This window comes from Moschus berezovskii, chromosome 6, assembly GCF_049115385.1.
Source record: "Moschus berezovskii isolate FMDL1 chromosome 6, NW_MosBer_1.0, whole genome shotgun sequence".
Classification (NCBI taxonomy): domain Eukaryota; kingdom Metazoa; phylum Chordata; class Mammalia; order Artiodactyla; family Moschidae; genus Moschus; species Moschus berezovskii.
Window position 1 is genome coordinate 117407775 of NC_142465.1, and position 20372 is coordinate 117428146.

The window sequence follows — 20372 nt, forward strand, 5'->3', positions numbered from 1 at the left end:
TCCTGCCTCCATCACCGTGTGGCCGGTGCGGGGCGCTTTGCCGGCATCCACGCAGTGTTGCCCAACCTTCCCGCCCTGATCTTCTCCCTCTCACTGCGCACTTGCCGTGGCGTCCTCACTTCCTCCTCACCCAGCCTCTCACTCAGGATGACCAGGGGAAGCCCTCTCCACTTGTCCGCAAGATCCCACCCTTCAAGCCGATGCTGATCAAGTGATTCTGCCCTCCATCCCCTCTCTCCAATATTTCCCATCTGATCACACACGGTTGCTTCTCCTATCCTAAAACCGAAATGGGGTGGGAGGGTGGATTCAGTTCAGTTCAGTTCCGTCGCTCAGTCGTGTCCGACTCTCCGCGACCCCATGAATCACAGCACGCCAGGCCTCCCTGTCCGTCACCAACTCCCGGAGTTCACTCAAACTCATGTCCACAGAGTCGGTGATGCCATCCAGCCATCTCATTCTCTGTCGTCCCCATCTCCTCCCGCCCCCAACCTTTCCCAGCGTCAGAGTCTTTTCCAGTGAGTCAACTCTTCGCATGAGGTGGCCAAAGTATTGCAGTTTCAGCTTTAGCATCAGTCCTTCCAATGAACACCCAGGACTGATCTCCTTTAGAATGGACTGGTTGGATCTCCTTGCAGTCCAAGGGACTCTCAAGAGTCTTCTCCAGCACCACAGTTCAAAAGCATCAATTCTTCGGCGATCAGCTTTCTTCACAGTCCAACTCTCACATCCCTACATGACCACGGGAAAAACCATAGCCTTGACTAGACGGGGGGTGGATAAAAACCACCAAAAACTCTCTTACGATCCCTCTGTCCCCTCCAGCTACTGCTGTCTCATTTCCCCTTTCCCTTACGCAAAAGCCCTCCAAGAGCTGTTTCTCCAGGCTGTCTTCAGTCTGCCTCCTCCATTCTCCTTAAAAAACCATCTAATCGGGCTCTTGTCCCTCTTCCCACTGATGCCCCAGAACCGCCATGCTGCGGCTCCAATGATGTGCAGTCACTGGATACAGCTCTAAGTCTCCAGCTTGTCCTCCAGGTCCCTCCAGCAGGATTTGCCCTGCTGCCCACTCCCTCTTCTCCAGTGCACCCTCCTCTCTTGGCTGCCCTAACACCACCCTTGCCTGGCTCTCCTCTTCCTCCTTGGTGACCCCCATTCTCCTTTGCAGCAGCCCGCAGCTTCTAAATGTCACCCCAACCTGTGGCTTCTATCTGCTGGGGACACCGGGAGCTGGCCCTCTTCTGAAGCTCACAGGTCTGTGTGCTGGAGCCCTCCCGTATCTCGCTCCATCCTACGGCCCTGTCTTCTTTCCCCGGAGTTGTCATCCTGCATCTTCCTCTCAGTTAATTTTCTAGGTGGTTGTTGTCTGGTCGCTAAGTTCTGTCCAACTCTTTGGTGACCCAGTGGACTGGAGCCCAGCAGGCTCCCCCGTCCATGGAATTCTCCAGGCAAGAATACTGGAGTGGGTTGCCATGCCCCTCTCCAGGGGATCTTCCTGAGCCAAGGACAGAACCTGCTGCATCTCTTATACCCCCTGCATTGGCAGGTGAGTTCTTTACCACCAGAGCCACCTGGGAAGCCCCTTATGTTGGCTATTTGATTCTAATGAACGTATTTTAAAGGGAGACTTTACATCACTGCTCTCGGTAGAGCACCACTATCTATCACTAGCTTAAACGTGAGAATAAAAGTGCTCTGAGGCTCTGGGGGGCCCATCGCCCATCTAAGGGCTGAGCCACTTTCTGCCTCTTCCTGTGAGAAATGGAGACTCACAAGGTATAGAGAGGTGGTGAAGGCAGGCCAGCACCGAGGAGAGACCAGCTCTGGACCGGGACCTTAGCTGCTGCTGCTGCTGCTGAGTCGCTTCAGCCATGTCCAAGTCTGTGCGACCCCATAGACGGCAGCCCACCAGGCTCCCCTGTCCCTGGGATTCTTCAGGCAAGAGCACTGGAGTGGGCTGCCATTTCCTCCTTCAATGCATGAACGTGAAAAGGGAAAGGGAAGTCGCTCAGTCGTGTCTGACTCCTAGCGACCCCATGGACTGCAGCCCACCAGGCTCCTCCGCCCATGGGATTTTCCAGGCAAGAGTACTGGAGTGGGGTGCCATTGCCTTCTCCGTGGACCTTAGCAGAGAACTTAGAAAATAAAAGAAAATCCAGAATCGAGCAGGCAGTGACTTTCTCCTGGAAGCCACCTCCGGTGCTGTGCTCAGATGTCCCCAGGGAATCTACCGCCTTGCAGCTTGACTAATCACACAACAACCCTCTGAGATCATGCTGTTATCACCCCCCATCTTACAGATGAGAATGCTGAGGCTGAGGTGGACGCCTGCCCAAGCTCACAGAGCATATTAAGGTGGGCAGAGACTGGAATTTGAGTTTGCCAGATCCCAAGTCCTCAGCGGCCTCTGAGGTTAAGTCTTCTCTCATCTGAGCTGGCCTGGCTGTTGGGGCAGCTGTTGGGGGAGTTTGAGGGGGCTGGCCGCAGTTTGCCCATCTATAAAGTGCTGCCTGAGAAGCACAGCCTGCCCCCCCGCCCCAGGGACTTTTGTTGCAGTCTGGAGAGAAGGGTATCCTTTCTTCTGTGTGGGTGTGGGGTGTACTCTCTTTCTTCTGGAGGAAGAGTGGGGAGACCAGAGCTGTGTTGCTGCCTGGCCACCACAAGAAGGGAGGGCCCATCTCAGAACAGAGCCCATCCCCAGGGAGGCTAGACACAGGCCGGGCAACATCCCTGGAGCCTCTGTGTCCTTCAGGGCTCGGTCTGATTGGCCCTCATCTTCCCCTTTATACAGCTTGGTTTAACCAGATGGGCTGGATTCTTTTCCCCTTGAACACAGAAGAATCCTAACTGATACAGCTCTCACTGCAGCACTTTCCGCTCCACCCGGAGCCTCTCCCATTTTAATAAAAAGGATAAGAAAACAAAAAGCCAAGTCCACCCACGCCCCTTACCCCATTACCTCCAGTTCTCTCCCGCCTCCAACCAGGTTTGTCCAAAGAGTCATCTCCACGCACTGTTTCTGACCCTGCCCTTCCCAGTGCCCCTGCTTCCTCTCCTACTGAGGATGGAGGCTCCTGCTTGTGGCCAGTCCCGTCAAGACAGGATTAACAACACTATCCCTAACCTTTGCTCACAAAGCAACAAGCTGAAAGAATTGACTGTCAACTTAAGATCTCAAAAATAAAAAGTATTTCCAGGCTTGTTTCTGACAAGAGTGACCCAAAAGCCACAGTAGCCTCTGGTCTGCCACCCTCAAGTCTCAGTGGGCACCCCAGTGCTGAGACTTTGGTTTCTAAGACCTTCTCCACCAAAGGAAAATGGGTTCCTTGGAATATAAATAAATATGTGAAAGTGAAATTCACTCAGTCATGTCCGACCCTTTGCGACCCTGTGGACTATACAGTCCATGGAATTCTCTAGGCCAGAATACTGGAGTGGGTAGTGTTTCCCTTCTCCAGGGGATCTTCCCAACCCATTGATTGAACACAGGTCTCGCGCATTGCAGGAGGATTCTTTACCAGATGAGCCACAAGTGAAGTCCAAATAAATAAATATATACATGTATATATGTATATATTAATGATCCAGAATGCCCTGTTGTGGCAGGAAGGAAGGACACTCTCAGAAATATTAGGGAAGCAAGGGAAAGATGAGGGAACAATTAGAAGTTTCCCCCAATGCTAGTCAACCCGTAGCAATACAGGCTACAGGCATCAAAGTTGTTAATGGAAATGCTGCTGCTGCTGCTAAGTCACTTCAGTCGTGTCCGACTCTATGTGACCCCATAGACGGAAGCCCACCAGGCTCCCCCGTCCCTGGGATTCTCTAGGCAAGAACACTGGAGTGGGTTGCCATTTCCTTCTCCAATGTTTGAAAGTGAAAAGTGAAAGTGAAGTCGCTTAGTCATGTCCGACCCTTAGCGACCCCATGGACTGCAGCCTATAATTATAGCTAATTTGAATAAATTCACTCCATGAAAAGCCATGGCTATAATGACACTTTAAAGTGAAACATGACCATAACACCTTCAAAGGGGGTTGTAGTATAAGAAAGATGACTGCAGTCTGACTTGTTTGGGTTTTTATGGAGCTTATTAAGTTGGGATGTATTACTCTGTGTATCTTCTTTCATTAGTGTTACCTAATTGGAGAGACATGTTTGCTTTATATGTGCAATTACAAGGTAATTGTAATTATCTCGAAGGAGTCGGGGCAGCAGGAACTGTACCACAGAAAGAGGGGTAGCTCATGGTGACCGCACAGAACCTCAGGCAGGTGAGGCTCCTTTAGGTTCACAGCATGGGGCCACTCTCAGCTGTCCCGGGAAAGAAGGGTTCACAGAAAATATCCACAACGATTAATTAGCCAAGTGTCACTCCAGGAGAAGAATTGACGCTTTTGAACTCTAGAGAAGACTCTCGAGAGTCCCTTTGTCAGCAGATAGATCAAACCAGCCAATCCTTAAGGAAATCAACCCTCAGTACTCATTGGAAGGGCTGATGCTGAAGCTGAAGCTCCAATAATTTGGCCACCTATTGCAAACAGCCAACTCATTAGAAAAGATCCTGATACTGGGAAAGATTGAAGGCAGAAGGAGAAGAGGGTGACAGAGGATGAGATGGTTGGATGACATCACCAACTCAATGGATATGAACTTGGGCAAAGTCCAGGAGATGGTGAGGGACAGGGAGGGCTAGCATATTGCACTCCATGGGGTTGCAAAGAGTCAGACATGACTTGGCAACTAAACACACACACACACACACACTCTCTCTCTCTCTCTCTCCAGGAGAGGCAGTCAAGCCCTAGTGTCCTAGCCAAAGACCAAGGTCAAACATCTGGATACAGTGACCTCAGTTAGTTTTGGAAGATTATCACAAACATGAGAGGGTATCCAGATTTCATCAGCAAAGCCCTGGAGAGAAACCACAAGTATGGCAAAACCCCTAAGAAGAAATAAAAGCCAGGATGGAAATGATGCTCATGGTCTTGACATTTTACAAGAGTTTTAAGTATAATTGTTATAACAGTGTTGTTCTTGGATGAAGCCATAAAAAATTCTGTAATTGCACTTTAAATCGACAGAGGGTTACTTACTCAAGTTTGTAATCACATTTGATACTCAAGAAAAATTGGATTTTTAAATTTTATTTGTGAGATAGAGGAGCTTTTGGGTCTGCCTAGATCCGGGGAATGAGACGTCTTGATAGCAACAACTGCATCAATAAATGCAGTGGGTGGTTTATAGGCTGCCGCTCTGATTCTCCTGGTGGCATTTGACAGCTGACCATGAATTATCTGTGCCCCTGGCCTCCTGCCCCTCGGACTGGTCATCTTCTGGTGGACTCTTCTTTCTCAACCTACCCCTGCCACACATCGGAGCCCCTGGGTCCTTTTCTAATCCCTTCTCCCTTTGCCTTGCACATTGCCCAGCTGTCTCCTACAGCTGTGGCCTGGCCTCCATCCCACCCTGGCCTCCTTCCAAAGCTGAGACCTTGTTCAGACTGCAAAGGAGTTGTAGGTACTCAGAGCAACCACTTGCTCAATCTCGTGAAACAGCAGCATCAACCCTCTTGGGCCCTTGTCTCTCCCACTCCCTTAACCAATCAACCACCCAGTCTTGCTGAACTCACCTTCTCACTCTTTCAAACACGCCTTCTCTTTTCTGTCCCCCTACAACAGCCCTCAGATAGCTGTCAATCCATCCCTCGGTACTCTCTGAGCTCTCACAGTGTTTAAGGTCCTAGAAACACAAGATGGACCAGGTCCTGCCATTCGGAGCCTAAGCCAGCCCTTCTCAAGCTTCACTGAGCACACCAGTTCCGGGGGACTGCTTAAAATGCAAATTTTGATGCTACAGGTCTGAGTTGGGTTCTGTGGCTCTGCATTTCCAAGAGGCTCCCAGGTACTGCTGCTGCTGCTAGTGATTCCAGACCTATTCTTTGAGTAACAAGGTCCCGGGTTACACAGGGGTTTTTAGTCTTGCCAAAGAGCATGGGCAGAGGGCCATGGAGGGCCTAGGGTGGAGAGTTCTTCCGACCCAGTTAAGGTATCCAGGGCAAATCTGGGTTCTTTCATCAAATCATCTTCCCTAGGACAGAGTTCTCCTATTCTTGGCTGGATAGGGGAATTTCCCATGATGCTGAGTGAGCCTCTTGCCTCCTGAGCTTGATAACTAAGATGCGTGAGGCTTTTACACCATTTCTGGAGAAGAATAAAACACTGCGGCCCTCAACCCCTTTCCCTCTCATGGCATCCACCCCAACCACTGAAAGGGCCTTGACCTGACCAGCCCTGTGCCCCTCGCCCACCAGCAACTCCTGAATGGTCTCCTGCTTCTAAGATGGCCAATTTAATTTTCTTCTGAGCTTCCCAAAGCTCTGAGGGCTGACGATGAATCCCAGCCCCTTTACACTGCCCTCCAAAGACCACCCTCCTGGGCTTCCCCACTGCCTTCCCACCCAGGGTTCCCAGTTGGCTCCAACTAGGATAGTACATCCTTCCCCTCCGACTTCTCTGCTCTCCTGCTGGTCGTCACACCATGAATGTCCCTCCCTACTGCTTGACTGACTCTCTAACTTCTTAGGATTTTACAGTGCTTACATTCATTTAATTTCTATACAAGTTTAGGAAGAGCGTGTTATGTTGTCCATTTTATAGACAACAAATCTGAGGCTCAGAGAGGCTTGGTCACTTACCTCTGGTCACACAGCCAGGAAGGCATTGAGTGGGGATTAGTTCTAAGCCTTTCAACCTATCCCTCTATTGGACCACCAGAGTTTTTGTTTTTGAGCATTTTCTTGTGACCCATACTTCGTGTGTGTGTGTGTATTCCTGCTTGGAGAATCCCATGGACAGAGGACCCTGGCAGGCTACAGTCCATAGGGTCACAAAGAGTCGGACACGACTGAGCACCTTAGCATGAATGTATGTGCATTTGCTCAGTCGTGTCCAACTCTTTGCAACCCTATGAACTGTAACCTGCCATGCGCCTCTGTGCGTGGGATTCTCCAGGCAAGAAAATGAGTGGGTTGTCATACCTTCCTCCAGGGGACCTTCCCAACCCAGGAATGGAGCCAATGTCTCCTGCATTGTAGGAGGATTCTTTACTACTGAGCCACTGGGGAAGCCCGTGAGCCCTACTTTGACGGAGGGTTATACAAGGTGTGATATGAGCCCCCAAGAGGCTCATCCACCTGGTATGTGCTTGAGCTGACGGATGTCAGCATCTCTTCCCAGCTCAAGTTCAGTGATATCACATTGGTAGCGTGAAATTGGCTATGCTGGGAATATTTACACCATGGAAATTGGCAAGCGCTGCAAATCAGGACTCCCTGCAGAGCAAGTGGTTAACACGCGGCTGCAGATCACCCAGGTCTGGGAGATGGAGACAGCCTCCTGGAGGAGACGACTTCCGAGCTTACCCTGGCAGAATGAGTGGAGGAGGGGTGGGCAAATGTTACCTTTCCCTGGAACATTCGACCTGCCTGCTGCTTACAGCTCACTCAAAAGTGAGCAAGAACACTTGGTTTATCCTAGAGAGGAAGTAAGTGGCTTCAGAGAAGAACGCTGGGAGTGCAGAAGGGATTCTGGAGGGAGGACCGAGCAGGTGCAAGGGCCACCTGAGCTTGTGTTGCCAGCCGGGAGAAACAGAGTTTATCCCGCATACACTTGGAGGCCACTGGCTGTGCACAGGCAGGAGAGGGACCCAGTGAACGTTTTGGGGGGAAGATCTCCCCTAAAAATCTCCCCTCTCCGAAGGGAGCAGTGAGTAGCAGTGGAGGATGTCTGAGAGGGGTCGATGAGGAAGTGTCTGAGACAACCCACTGAAGAGGTGTCGCCTGGGGGCGGCTGCGGGCGAACCAGCCACTGTGGACTCCACGAAACCCGGTGGCCCCCAGGTACTGTGGGGGTGGCGAGAGACGAGCATCTGAAAGGAAGTTGAGGTTTGTGCCGGCCGCTTGAGACGGGAAACCCGAGCTGTGGATTAGTTTTGGGAAGAAAGATGGTGAATTCAAGTTAACGCGCGTGTGAGATGTGTTTGGGGACTGGTACCATCCAGGTGGGGAAAAAGGCAGAGGGACATTGGTGCTAGAGCCCCAAGCATGGCTCTGGGCTGTCGGAGGTCATTGGCCTAGAGTGATGGACACCTGGGCAGAGCCCTGAGGGGCATCAGGTTCAAGGTCCCTCAGGAGAGTTGCCAGATGTTTGCCATCAGGGTAGTAACGTGTTTTTTTTTTCCTCTTAGAAATAATGAGAACTTCCAGTTTTGGGGTCGAGCATATAAAGAACTTCGAAGTCATTATTCCTATTCTCACAACAAGAAAAAAAAAATCTGAACAAGCTGAAAAGCAGTAGCTCTTCTCAGATTTATCAGAGAACTAAGTCACAGGGCAAAGCAGCGGCCTGAAAACCGGAGGGAGAGGTGGGTGCAGAGGATCACACAGCCGTGCCTGGGCAGAAGCCCGCAGCTTGAGCTGGTGCTGGTTGGACAGTTACACTGCAGGAGGCTCAGTGTAGATGAGCCTGGGAGTTAAAGACTTAAAGGAACTCACATGGTGCTTTGGGCAGGGAGAGAGGAAACCAACCATTTTGAGACGCATTCTGAAATACACAAGCCACGTTGAAATACATTCCATCTGTAATATAGGGAAAGTAAGAATGGCCCATCAACCCTCTTAAGGTTGCCAGCCGAGACTGACATAAAACAGAGTTAATGGCGGAAGTGGGAGCCCTCACAGCAAAAAGACCCAGAGAAATGATGAGATCCAAGTGCTCTATATACTCAGTTAAAGAAAGGGCAGCAACTCTGGACAAGTAGCCGAGTGTTCTTGCTGAAGAATCCCCACGGACAGAGGAGCCTGGCGGGCTACAGTCCTTGGGGTCGCAAAGAGTCGGACAGAACTGAGTGATAAAGCACAACAAAATTACTTGGGAGGACTGTAGGGAGATGAGATATATTGTATTGGTAATAGGGTCTGTTTGCATAGATTTCTCTTAACTCCCTGCCTCTGGTAATAGGAATGCTTTCTCTTCCTGAAACAGAGAGGACATCTTTCACTTGGAAATTTTGCCTCCTGTTTTCAGAAAGAAAAGCAAAGTCACAATGTGCCCTTCATTCAAATGCTGTTTCTCAAGTGCTTTGAAGTCAAAATAGCAAGTCGGTGGTGAGGTGGAGGGGGGGTTGTCCTGAGCCCCTTCAGTAACAAAGGCAGCCCTTGGCGGGGAGCCAGAGCTCCCACCTAGGAAAGGGAAATTAGTCAATTCCACTCACTCTAACCTTCTGGTCCTACAAAAGGGAAGAAAAACAGGCTATGAAACTCCTCTGAAGGTCACAGCCCAGGGACTCTGGCCTACCGAAAATAAAAACAACAACCATAGAGATTTAAATAAAAGCTTATAGAAAGTTTCTCCTGCGTAACCTTCCCAAAGAGGAAGCACCGGGCCCAGATTGTATCACTGGTGGATTCTACCAATCATTTGGAGAAGAAAGGGCACCAATTCTTTCCAGTCTCGCTTTCGACTGGACACAGGTGCAGACATAATCTCTCGTTCCCACTTCATATTAGGCAGGAAAGTGTCTGACCCTATGAGGTCGAACTAAGATTATTGTATTAGTAGAAGGGTGGTGACATTTTTCTTCCATCTAATGGCTTCAGGCATATCTTGTGGTTGTGCTTATGGTTTTATCATTAGGCAAGCCTACTTCACTGAACAGTGTTCCAAAAGCTTTCTTGAGCGATCATTAACTTACAGTGGTTCCCAAAAAGTTTCCTAGGTTTCCTTCTCTATCTGTAGTCCTCTACTGGGACGGCTACAACTATCTGCACAACTATCCTATTCTATTCCTATCAGTCTCCCCTCACGCCAGTCAGAATAGCCGTCATCCAAAAGTCTACAAATAATAAGTGCTAGAGAGGGTGTGGAGAAAAATGACCCCTCCTACTCTGTTGGTAGGAATGTCAATTGATACAGCTACTATGGAAAGATAAGTTAGGAATTGGGATAAACAGCTACACATCACTATATGGATAATAAATAAACAACTAGGACTCACTGTATAGCACAGAGCACTGTATTCAGTATCTTACAGTAGCCTATAATGGAAAGGAATTTGAAAAATGAATATTCACCATGATTGAGTGAGATTTCTTTCAGGCAGGCAAGACTGGCTGCATTCAAACATCAACTATTACAATCTATCGCGTGCTAACCCATATCTGGTTCTCTGCGACCCCGTGCATTGTAGACCACCAGGCTCCTTTGTGCCTAGGATTTCCCAAGCAAGAATACTGGAGTGGGTTGCCATTTCCTTCTCCAGAGGATCTTCCTGGCCCAGGGATTGAACCCATGTTTCTTGTGTCTCCTGCATTGGCAGGCAGATGCTTTACTGCTCAAGCCATCAGGGAAGTCTATAATCACATCAACAAGCTAAAAAGAATCATACAATCACATCAGATGCAATCACATCTAGATGCTTTAGAGAAGCATTTGACAAACTCCAACACCCACCAGCACACACAGGAACGTCCTCTTTCTTTTTTTGGCTGCTCTGTGAGGCTTTTGTGATCTTAGTTCTCCTACCAGAGGTTTAGCAACGAAAGTATATAGTTCTAACCACTGGACCACCGGGGAATTCCCAGGAGCTGACTCATCTTGATAAACACCATCCAAAGTGAAGTGAAGTCGCTCAGTTGTGTCCGACTCTTTGTGACCCCATGGGCTGTAGCCTACACGCTCCTCCGTCCATGGGATTTTCCATGCAAGAGTACTGGAGTTAATTGCCATTTCCTTCTCCAGAGGATCTTCTCAACACCAGGGATCGAACCTGAGTCTCCCACATTGTAGGCAGACGCTTTACCATCTGAGCCAGCTAAATTCTCAGAAAACTCACCACTGCTCTGAGAAATAAAGTTCGTTTGTTTAAAAATCCTATTTAAAAAAAAAGCCGAAAATATATATGTGATGATTTATTGGGGTGGGTCATACTTGCACATGGTATAAAATGCAAAAGAAGTGGAGAGAAAAAGTGAGTCTCCTTCCTGCCGTTATTCCCCATTTCCCTCTCCAGTGGCAGCTTTTCTTAGCGTGCGCGCGTGCACACACACACACACACACACTACTCACACCCAGATGCACTGTTCTGCATTTTGCCTTTTCCCTTAACAATATATCTTGGAGGATTTTCTACGGCACAATGAACAACCAGGTGTTCAGCCAGGTTCGCTGAGAGATTTGAGGACGTGAACGTGAGGTGGAGGGCTACTTTCTCAATGGTCCCATGATGGGAAGTAGCCAATACTTTCTAGGTGCCCAGGAGAGAAGCTAAGTCATCTTCATAGTGCTAGAGACTGGTGAGGCACACAGGAGGCACACTCCCTCCTGTGTGCCTGTCTCCTGGCATGGCCGTGTAATTTAAATTTTGCTGGACACCCTTTTAATTGTTTTTTTTTTTTTCCTTTTTTTTTTAACCCTGAGAGAGTGGCTGTTACAAACTGGGCTGTAATTGCAATATTCGTGCAAATTAAGCCAGACTGAGTTCAGCTCCTGCCTCTGCTCTGTACCCGCTGTGATCCTAGGCATGTTCTATAACTTCTTTGTGCTTTGATTTCTTTTCTTTGTTAACATAAACAAGTCCTGTCCTTTAATGTGTAGAGCGCTGCTTCATCCCATACCCCAAAGGTTCTGACATATGATTTTATTGCTTTTTTCCTAAATGTTCTGCAGCTTTAATTTTGATTTCCTTTTTTACCCCATCCATCCATCATCTGCTCAGTCATGTCCAACTCTTAAGCAACCCCACGGACTGCAGCCCGTCAGGCTCCTCTGTCCATGGGATTCTCCAGGCAAGAATAGTGGAGTGGGTTGCCATTTTCCTCTCCAGGGGATCTTCCCAACCCAGGGATCGAACCTGCATCTTCTGCATTGCAGCAGGATTCTCTACTGCTGCGTCATTGGAGAAGGCCTTGTTTCCCTCAAGTATGTTTAAACTTTTCTGAAAGGACCTTTGAGGGATGTGTTTTACTGTCTCCCAAGGCAATGGAAATAAAACCAAAAATAAACAAATGGGATCTAAGCAAACTTCCAAGCTTTTGATCAGCAAAGGAAACCGTTAAAAAAAGAAAAGGAGAGAAATGGGAGAAAACATTTGCAAATGATGTGACTAACAAGGGCATAATCTCCAAAATACACAGTCCACTCATACAACTCAACAACAATAACAACAAAACAACCAACCAACTCAATCGAAAAGTGGGTAGAAGATCTTAACAGACATTTCTCCAAAGAAGACACACATGAAAAGATGCTCAATATCACTAATTATTAGAGAAATGCAAGTGACAACTACAGTGAGGTACCAGCTCACACTGGTCAGGATGGCCGTCATTGTATGGCTGAGTCCCTTTGCTGTTCACCTAGAACTATCACGACACTGTTAATCGACTATGTCCCAATACAGAATAAAAAGTTAAAAATGAAAAAGAATGGCCATCACCAGAAAGTCTGCAGATGATGAATGTTGGAGAGGATGTGGACAAAAGGGGCTCTCCTATACGCTTGGTGGGAGCGCAAGTTGCTGCAGCAACTGTGGAAAACAGTGTGGAAGTTCCACAGAAAACTAAAAATGGAATTGTCATATGATCCAGCAACCCCACCCTGGGCATATACTGGGACATGTATATATTACACAGAATTAAAACTATAATGCAAAAAGGTACACACACCCCTAGGTTCCCAGCAGTACTGTTCACTATAGCCAAGACATGGGAACGACCTCAATGTCCGTCGATGGGTGAGTGGGTAAAGGAGACGTGGTGCATATATACAATGGAACACTAAGTCATAAAAGCAAAAAAGGATCTATGTCCATGCTTGCACAAGCATGGACGCCACTAGAGATTACCATACTGAGTGAAGTAGGTCAGAAAGAGAAAGACAAACATGGTATGATATCACTTGTATGTAGAATCTAAAACATGGCACAAATGAATGTGCCTACAAAACAGAGGCAGACCGCACTCATAGAGATCAGGCAGAAGGAGAAGGGGGTGGCAGAGGATGAGGTGGTGAGATAGCATCACCGACTCCATGGGCTTGAATTTAAGCAAACTCCAGGAGGGAGTGGAGGGCAGAGGAGCCTCGCATGCTGTAGTCCATGGGGTCGCAAAGAGTCAGACAACTTAGCCACTGAATAACAACACAGAGATCAGATGTGTGGTTGCCAAGGGGCAGGGGGGGGGCGGGGGGGGAGGGAGAGGGATGGACCTGGGGTTTGGGGTTGGTGGATACAAACTGTTACATTTAGAAAGGATAAACAGCAAGGTCCTGCTATACAGCCTGGGGAACTATATCCAGTATCCTGGGATAAATCATAATGGAAAAATCTTGGTGGGATCGTCGATGCTCTGTAAACTTCTCTATCAGAGCTAGAGAGAGAGATCCCCACAATTCCTTGTCAAGGGGACGTCCAACCACCGTCCCTCTAAGTTTTTTCTGAGGTGTCAACCTCGCTGGATTCTGCAGCTTCTGGACCTGTCCACATCCGCTTAGGGTTCATCTTCTCTGGGTCTGTTCGATAAGTTCCTCTCATCTATCTGCCATTCAGCTTCCAAAGTGTTATCACCATCTCTTTCCTATTTTCCCTTCTGTCCTTGAGGATTTACGCCTCTAAAAACATCCCTTTTGTGTCATTTTGGTTGAGATTTGTAAGAAGGTAGAGGTGGTTCTTCGACATAAGATCTCGACCTCACTGCCAGGCTGTGTAGGAAGGATTACCATCTTGTTTTACCGATAAAAAAATTGAACCTCAAAGAAATTGCTGGACATGTTGAAGTCAGTGTACCAGACATGGTGCCAAATCTATCTGCCTTCCTCTTTTGAGTTTGCTCAGCAGCCCCTAGTTAGGACTAATTTGTTAACCAGTCCAGCAGAGCCTGGAGGTGTCTGCCTCGCTGGAGCACCTAGAGGTGTACGAAACAGCAGCAGGGGCGCGCAAAGGGCCTTTGCAAGCCTATCCATTGCTGCGTGCATGCTGAGTCCTGCACAGAGTTTGGTCTGGTGGCTGAAGCCATCAGCCACCCGACTTGAGTGATCACACAGCCCTGGGCTGACTACGTGACCTTCCCCAGCCTCGGCAGGCCATGCTGGCCCCTCTGCATGTGTTGTTGGAGGAGTTGTCTGAGATGACGCAGGCAGAGCGCCCAGCACATATCAGACATTGATTACCATCTGTGTGGACAGTCCTCTGGACTCTAGGATGAGAGGGCGCCAGGATCCCTGGGAGGGCTTGTAACAACACAGATGGCTGGACTCCATCCCTGGAGTTTCTGACTTGGCAAGTCTAGGGTGGGGCCTGAGAACCTACATTTCCCATAGGAGGTGCTGCTGCTGCTGATCTGAGAAGCCCACTTTGAGAAGCCCTGGGGAGGATCTTTTGGTTCGTACCAGCATCAGCGGCCTGGCACAGGGCAATGCTGGGCTCTGGCCTGGGGCTTCCGAGGTGGCTCAGTGGGCAAAGAATCCACCTGCAATGCAGGAGACACAGGAGATGTGGGTTTGATCCCTGGGTCGGAAAGATTCCCTAGACAAGGGCATGGCAACCCACTCCAGTATTCTTGCCTGGAGAATCGCCATGGACAGTGGGGCCTGGCGGGCTACAGTCTGTAGGGCTGCAAAGTGTCAGACACAACTGAAGCGACTGAGCACTCATTCATGAACTCTGGTTTCAAAAGCCTGCCCTCAGCTCACGCTGACCTTGGCCACCCCAGAAATAGAGACGAGGATGGGGCCCATTCCTGGGGCACGTGTTTGCTCTGTCCGAGGAGGGTAGTGGGCAGCACAGGGGATTGGCAGCTTCCACCCTTACGCTGTCCTGGCTGCTGCCTGGTGTGGACACTTCCCCGTCAGATGGGGACCCGGAAGCCTGAATCCTCTACTGCTGTAACCTTGAAGCCTTGTAGCCTCGTGATCCTCTTCTGCCTAGAGTGTTCCTGGCCCCGGGAGATGAGCCGCTGCTGGAAACAGTGCCGGGGAGACCCCTGCCTCGGGCAGTTCTGGATCAGGAGGCCAAAACTTGGCTCTGTGATCTGGCTCTGCCTTCCAATATGCGGACGGCAGTGGGCCAGCCCCCAAGTTCTTCTTGGGATCCCCAGGGGTTTTGGTTCTCTGCCCTGCCTGGCCTCTCCCTGCCCCAATTTGGCCTGGTGACAGGGTAGGGATTTAGTCCGCCTTTTCCCCTCTTGGCCCCACTGACCAAGGGCTTCTGGAGGGCAGGCCCAGGTTTCATCCAAACCCAGGGCCTGGAAGGTGCTAGACACTCAGGCGGTGGTGGATGACCAAGTAATAAATGAATGAATGAGGGAATAATGAAGTGAGGCCGCTCCAAAAGTCTCAGCTCAGAATGCCTGTTTCCCTCTAAGGGGTTTGGTTTGACCCCCATTAAGGCGTCCAACTGGAGAAGGAAATGGCAACCCACTCCAGTACTCTTGCCTGGAAAATCCCATGGGCGGAGGAGCCTGTGGGCTACAGTCCGTGGGGTTGCAAGGAGTTGGACACGACTGAGCGACTTTACTTCACTTCAAGGTGTCCAAGAAAGAGAAACCACGCTGCTGCCATGAAATGATGGAGTCTTACCCCTCACCTGACCTGCAGGTCAGCCCAGGAGGCAGGTGGGCTGGAGGTCACTGTCCCTGCCCTACAGACTGTCCCACGATGGAGGTGGGGCTGGGGTGTGACTGACTCAGGCCTGTGGGGTTCCTGCCCCTCCCTGCACTCTGCTCCTCCAGCTCCCACAGAAGCCTGGCCTGAGATGGTGGATCCCATCGATGCTGAAATCCGAACGACGACAAAGGAGGGAGTCTTTCCTCTAGGACCGGTTTCAAAGCATGAAAGGCGTTTCATCTTGAGGGGCCAGAGTGGCAAGGGTGCGCCTGGCAGAGGGGACGGCTGGTCCAGAGGCCCGGAGGCAGGGCTCTGGGGAAGGAATGAGCTCAGTCTTGTGTTTCACACCTGGGGGCATCTCCTGTGGGGGAGGTCCACGGAGGTCAGCAGAGTCACTGGGCTGGAGACCGGGACGTGGGGATGCCGTTGCCCTTGGAACGGCGTGGAGCAGTTCTCCCTGTGAAGATGAGAGGTTGGACTGAGCTCCAAGGCCTTGCAACATTCCAGGCCGGGCCGAGCTGGGGGAGCTGACAGCCCTCCGGTGATGCAGAAACAGGCCAGAGGAGAGGTCTGCGGGAAGCAGGCTGCGGGCAGCATCGGACCCTGCGGGGGTCCAGGAGGGATCCCAGAAGCACGGGACCCAAGATGAGAGGCTGGTGGGAGGAAGGTGGACAGCAAGTGTAGACCACAGCCCTCCTGAAAAGAGTGGATAGCAAAGGGGGGTAGGGACGACCTGGAGCCAGAAGGTGACGAGCAAGCTTTGCTCCTTGTTTGTTTTGTTTTCAGGTTGGTTTTTGGGTTCTAAGTGTCAGAAACCCAATTCGCATTCCCCTGGACACAAGGGGCTTCATTGGCTGGTGGAACAGGTTATTGTGCTCTTGTTTAGTTGCTAAGTTGTGTACCACTCTGCGACCCCATGGACTGTAGCCCACCAGGCTCCGCTATCCGTGGGACTTCGCAGGCAAGAATACTGGAGTGGGTTGCCATTTCCGTCTTCAGGCAATCTTCTCGACCAAGGGATTGAGCCCGAGTCCCCTGCTTGGCAGGTGGCTTCTTTACCGCTGACTCACCGGGAAAACCGATGGAGTAGGCAGAAGATTCCAAATTGCGGGGAAGGAAAAATACCTTGCTGCCCTCTTAGGCTCTGTAGCTGGCCTGAGAATTAAACTGACCAAAGGCAGATCAATAGGAGAGAAGCACTCGTGCTCGTTTAATATTTTTACATGTACACAGAAGTCTTCAAAAGGAAAAGGATGACCCCAGGAAGGTCTTAGGTCTCAAAGCTTTTATGTCTTTTTACCTGAACAGTGGCACTTTGTGGAGACGTGATGGGATGAAGGGGCTGGGGCCAGGGCAGTAAGCTGTGGGTCAGTGACTAGGAGATATGTGGGGAAACTAATAGAAACTCAGGACTGTTTTAGCAGCTTGCTTGCACGGATCCCTGTCAGCATTACCCCCTCTCTTCCCTCCACCCAGTCTCTGGTGACAAGACGCTCTCTTCCTGGTGCAGAAGGGCACGTATCTCTTGGGAAATATGTGACCTGCCTTTAGGTGGGAAGGGGAGAGCCCTTCCTGCATCTTCTGTTTCTCAAATATCTTCAGCTTAGAGTAATCAATGTTCCAAAGTGGTGTATTTGGGGGTAGCATGTTCTGAAACCCTTCAAAACCAAATCTTGGGGAAGGCAAAAGTGCCCCGAGCCTAGGGCTCACATGCCACCCCATGCCACTCCCTGCCCATCAGGAGCAGAAGGCTCTCCCCCCACCCCACTGACTTTTCTCTCATCTCCCACCCCATGCTCCCCATCCTGGAGATCAAGTCCTTCCACGTGGTCAGAAATGGCTCTACCAAAGGCTTCCGTTTCCACCTGGGGCATTTCTTGCCCCAGGGAAACATTGCATTCTCTTCCTTGGCTCCAGTTTGCAAAATCCCCGATGCAGGTCCTGACTGGTCCTCCCGGCCAGTTGTCTGTGGTTTGGACACACGATGGCTGGTCAGAGTGTCCCCTCCCTCTGGGAAGACCCTCCCCATCAGTGACCATCTAGTGTGGCAGGAAATGGAAAAACTGTAAGGGTCTTGGGCAGGGACCCTCAGATGGCGCTGGGGCCAGAATGACCTCAGACCCGGGCTGCTGACCGACCTCTCAGAGGATAGACACTTCATTTTTGGAACTCCAGCCTGCCCCCTGACCTGCTGCCTCTCACTTCTACTGGGGCTCCCCAGGGATTGGAGAGGGCATCTGGGGCCCCTTGACTGATACAGACCCCAGAGGCTGGGGTAGGAAGCCCCTGGTGGGGTGGGGGCAGACATCTGGAGACAGGCTCAGGCTTGGCCCCAGGAAACAGCCTGGCTGGAGACCCACCTGGCCCCTCCACTCTTGGGGCCCCTCTTCTTTCTGTCACTTGGTCTTCGTTTGCTCCCCCAGAAAGATCTCTGGTCGGGGAAGATCTCATGTGCCTCGGAGCAACTAAGCCCTTGTGCCACAACTACCGAAGCCCTGGGTCCTAGAGCCTGTGCTCCACAACAACAGAAGCCCCTGCAATGAGAAGCCCACTCGCTGCAACTAGAGAAAAAGCCCGCGCGGCAATGCAGACCCAGCACAGCCAAAAATAAATAAATATTTTTTCAAAAACAAAAAACCACCACCAAATAAAGCCCTTAAAGCTGGCTCTTCAAAGGGCACTGAAGTCCCAGGTTAGTGACGATCCAAGAACCCAGCTCCTGGCAGAAGCAGGTACACATCCTCTTTGGAGGGAAATGTCCCCAGTGTGAGCTCTCTGGATTTCCAGATTAAGTTCAACAACATGTGAATTTACACCACACACACACACACTCTGAGAACTGAAATGTTCAGTCACTCAGTCGTGTCCAACTCTTTGCAACTCCATAGGCTGTGGCACGCCAGGCTTCCCTGTCCTTCACTATCTCCCGGAGCTTGCTCAAACTCATATCCATCGAGTCGGTGATGCCATCCAACCATCTCGTCCTCTGTTGTCCCCTTCTCCTCCTGCTTTCAATCTTTCCCAGCATCAGGATCTTTTCCAACGAGTAAGCTCTTCGCATCAGGTGGCTGTTAGAGTCCGGAGTCGCCCTTCCCTCAAAGGAACAGAGGCCACTCACGATAATGCAAGACACACAGCGAGGTTTATTTCCAGCTAGCTGGGGTCCAAGTGTCTGCCCGACGCAGCGGGTTTCAACAAGGACCCCAGCTCGCTGGAAATAAACCTCGCTGTGTGTCTTGCATTATCGTGAGTGGCCTCTGTTCCTTTGAGGGAAGGGCGACTCCGGACTCTAACAGTGGCCAAAGTATTGGAGCTTCAGCTTCAGCTTCAGCATCAGTCTTTCCAATGAATACTCAGGGTTGATTTCCTTTAGGATTGACTGGTTGGATATCTTTGCAGTCCTAGGGACTCTCAAGAGTCTTCTCCAACACTACAGTTCAAAAGCATCAGTTCTTTGGCACTCATCCTTCTTTATGGTCCAACTCTTGCATCCATACACGACTACTGGAAAAACCATAGCTTTGCCTAGACGGACATTTGTTGGCAAAGTAATGTCTATGCTTTCTAATATGCTATCTAAGTTGATCATACCTTTTCTTCCAAGGAGCAAGCATTTTTTATTTTCACGGGTATAGTCACCATCTGCAGTGATTTTGGAGCCCAAGAAATAAGGTCTGTCACTGTTACCACTGAGAACTGAAATAACATATGAGAAATGTAGCCGTCACTGCCCCCAAATCGAAGACTACGGGTAGTGGATATCAGATTAAGACTGAAGTCCTTCAGCTTATCTTGATGACCTTCTCTGGTTTCTTTGGTCTGGACTCAGGATGTTTCTGGGTTACTCCTCCCTTAATTATCAACTGTTTGAATCTGCCCTTGGGAACTCAGGGAACAGCATGCAGACTGGAGTCTTGTCTATAAGAAATGGGGGACAAAAAAGGCCTCTGTGCCTGGCAGCCCCACAGGGCTCCACTCAGTTTCATTTTTACAAAATTGAAATAGGAGGGAAGGGGGCAGGGCACAACCTTAAAAGAACGGCATAGCCCAAGGACACAACGTAAACTGATTAGAACCAAATGGGTTCAATATGGTTGATAAGTTGACTTCCACCAGACCTTGTGGCTCAGTCGGTAAAGAGTCTGCCTGCAATACGGGAGACCCGGGTTCAATCCCTGAGTCGGGAAGATCTCCTGGAGAAGGAAATGGCAACCCACTCCAATATTCTTGCTTGGAGAATTCCATGGACAGAGGAGCCTGGTGGGCTACAGTCCATGGGGTCACAAAGAGTCGGACATGACTGAGTGACTAACATTCTCACTTTCTTCTTTCAACACATCAGTAAGTTAAATGAAATACCCAAAAGTGCCACTACAGTTTCAAGAACAAAAGGTGGGCAGTGACCCAATTCTTGGAAATCCTCACCCCTTTCTCAAAATAACTGCAATACTCTTCCCACTCTTCTGCCAATATAATTACCCACTTCTATAAAAACTGACAGTATAAAAAATAAGATCATGGCATCCAGTCCTATCACTTCATGGCAAACAGAAGGGGAAAAAGTGGAAGCAGTGTCAGATTTTATATTCTTGGGCTCCAAAATCAGTGTAGTCATGAAGTTAAAAGATGCTTGCTCATTGAAAGGGAAAACTATGAAAAACCTAGACAGCATATTAAAAAGCAGAGACGTCACTTTGCAAGCAAAGGTCCATA